This window comes from Ambystoma mexicanum, chromosome 13 (genome assembly GCF_040938575.1).
Source record: "Ambystoma mexicanum isolate Mex_15411 chromosome 13, UKY_AmexF1_1, whole genome shotgun sequence".
Taxonomy (NCBI): domain Eukaryota; kingdom Metazoa; phylum Chordata; class Amphibia; order Caudata; family Ambystomatidae; genus Ambystoma; species Ambystoma mexicanum.
Genome location: NC_090938.1, coordinates 725,943,851 through 725,947,093, shown reverse-complemented (window position 1 = coordinate 725,947,093; position 3,243 = coordinate 725,943,851).

Genomic DNA, 3,243 nt, shown 5'->3' with positions numbered 1-3,243 from the left:
GTTTGTATTACCTACAGTCCCAAACCTCAGACACAGTTTCACCCTCTCTGCAAAGCTGGCCCTCTGCCACCCACACACCATGCAAACAGCAAGCAGGGATGGCTTCCTGGCTCCTGTACATGCACAGTGGAGCCAGAGTGCCGCCATCTCTCTGCCCCATGCCCTGCAAAGGTGTGGGGAGCTGCAGGAGTGCCCTGCAGTTCCCCAGTCTGCATCCTCAATGGGCCGTGCAAGATTGGGCATGCACGCTGGAGTACTGCTCTTGTGAAAGAGAAACCACTTTGCCCTACACTGTGAAACCCAGCCCTAAAGGTGGATCCTCAGCAGCTCCTGCAGCTAAGAGCGCGCTTAGTGTTTTCACTGGGCTGGCCTTGCTCCTCCATAGCGGGTGACAGGTCGGCGCCACATCGCCCGTGATGGACACGCCGTCCCTGCTAGGAGAGGTCATGCTCGATAAATACCAATGCAAACATACACATGCATATCATTGTTACTTGTCCCTCTGCCCTTACCTATCCATTCAGACTCTCACTCCTGGGCTGTTAAACATTTATAATAAAGCCCCCCTTAAGCTATTACCACCAGGGCTTCCACCAATTCAACAAAGTCCTACCACAATCCACCAACAAGTGGTTTCCCTTGGTCACCAAGGGTCTTGGGACACTCGAATCATGGATGGGTCAGAACCGCCTTAAAGTTAACTATATGAGTCAAAACCTGTAACCGAGCCTTACAGAAGCCCCAAAACATCTCCCAAATAGAATAGAATGCCCCCCCACCCTGCATCCACCATCTTTGGTGAGACACTACTCATCAAAACAGAATTCAGAGGCCTACAAGCCACGGTGTTGGCAGGCACCATGGTGAACTCTTGGGTATACCAACCTCCTCTATGTTGGCCACTGTTCTATCATGCCAAGAAAATTCCTGATTGCCGCCTGGTGGATATTCCTGCTCTTCTCAAAAAGTGGCATCCACCAGTCATAGAAACAGGAAAATTCCCTCCCACTCCTTAACAGATTTTGTGGCCTAACCTCTGGAATATTTACAAAATGGAGAACATCAGAAGAACAGTCTGGGAGGATTACCTGAAGCTTCATGTTACCCGAGGGCCGCTTAGGGACTAAGCGGCGGGCAAAGCCAGAATTTGATAACCCATCTCAGATGGCAAGGTTCTTGTCAGTGCTTGCCCTTACTCAAGAAGACGCTCCGCCTCCCCAACAGTGGTTCCCAATAGCTCCTCCCACACAATTGTGAGGCTCCATCCCTATTTAAGGGGGACACCTACTCAACATCTGCCTTGTTATTGTTCTGTCCTTCTGGACAGCGGTTTCCTGGAGGCCTGCTGGAATAGTCTCCTCTACAAGGAATTCAAGGTGCCCCTCCAGCCCCGTGGAGGTAGTGGCGGTAGTTGAGGGCAAGTACAGGGTAGGCCCCAGGTAAATAAAGTCTGCCAGGGCATCCTGAGCTGGGCCAGGAAGTTGGGGAGGCTGGGGCCCAACCGCTGAAAAATTCTGGCCAGCTGCTGGGCCTGGAACCATTTTGGGATATTCTCTCCTCCAGGCACAGAGGGCCTTAACCAGTGAATCCAGGCCTAGGTTTGAGGCATCAGGTATGGGCCTCCCTGGATTCTGTGTTACAGGGGCTCCGGTGTGGCTGTGCTATCGTAAAATTAGTAGCCCTGCGGTGCGAATGCATGAGCTAGACCATGCGTCCCTATTCCCTCGCAGGTGCTAGCACAAGTGTGAGACAATTACCCGGGGAGAGTAACTGTCTTCTCAGAGAGATTAGTTTGGCTGTGTAGGCAGTGGATGATGCTAGGGCATTAATCTGTCTGGTCATGCCAAGGTAATCTTCAAGGTAGACTCCCAGTGTTTTTCTTTGTTTCAGTACTGGGATGGATGTACCGTCGATACAAAAAGAGGAGAAGATAGCGTCCATGTTTTTGAGCCAGTGTGTGGAGCCAATGATGAGGAGCTCTGGCTTTTCGTCATTAAGGCACCCGTTACGAGTGGCCATCTAGTTTTGGATTGTGCTGTGAACTGAGTTCATTTTGTTCGTGTCCGCGTTGTGATCACCCGAGAGAGGGATGAGAATGTGGGTATCATCCGCAAAGTTATTGTAAATGATCCCTCTGGAATCGAGGAGATCGCAGAGGGATTTTTTATAGGTGTTGTGAAGGGTGGGCGACAGCCACGAAAGCAAGGCTTTTGACCTGACCATCAGCTGCAGATGTTTGCGTGGTACTATCAGTTTGTCCTTTGCTCTGGGGGTTGTACCTTGTCCTCCTGGGTTCCAGTGCCGCTCAATCAGGGGGAGGTGGGCTGTATATTTGGGAGATTAGTCCGGCACCTTCCCCGCTGTTATGTGCCCCACGTTATAGCTTGCATTTCCCAGGACATGAGGGTGGGGTTTCTGCCATGCAGTCTTGCCAGCAGTTCACACTGAGTCTCAGGCATTTATTGACTACATTTTCAGTGGCTCTTCAGTTATTCAGTGTCTGGTGTGTTTTCTGGGTCGGGCCAACTCGCATATTGGATATTGATCATGAGTAAAGACTGGGACGAGGAAAGGGATGTGAAGAAAAGGCCTCGATTACTTACCAGTAATTTTCATTATTCCTCGTCTTACTCCTCCTCGTCCCAGTACTTACACCCCACGCTTGCCCCCGCAGCTGCATAGTTTCGACCGCTTGAAGAAGTTCTTAGAGAAGAATGTTATGTAAATGTGCACCTTTATATAGAGAGGGGCGGAGCCTCAGAATGATATAGCAGTATGGGAATTGCTCTTGGGAAGGCACAGCACCTTTATACATGCGGGATGAGGAAGGGCAGGCCAAGGAGTAATGAAGATCACTGGCAGGTCTTCAGGGCATTCCCGTACACATTTTAACTAGGAATGGGAGATAATTTCATACTTGGCATTGGACACATTGAGATCTCCTTAAACTATCCTGTAGGTGTTGCCAAATTCAAGATGCAAGCACCCTCCTACTGAGCCTTTGTGCTACTCCCACCTGCTAGTAGTCACTGTTTAACAAAGGCATGCCTCTTTTTGCCATGCTTAAAATTAACGTGCACAGCATTTGCACCGCAAGCAATCAACATTGATTGGAGTTGGGACGTCTGAGAGAGCCACCCATACGCTGTCCATGGTGACTGCTGGCACTATTGATTAAACTGTTTCCCATTAGAGTCTACGGGCATTGTACAGACACAGTATATGCCACCCAGGGGCCTGCAG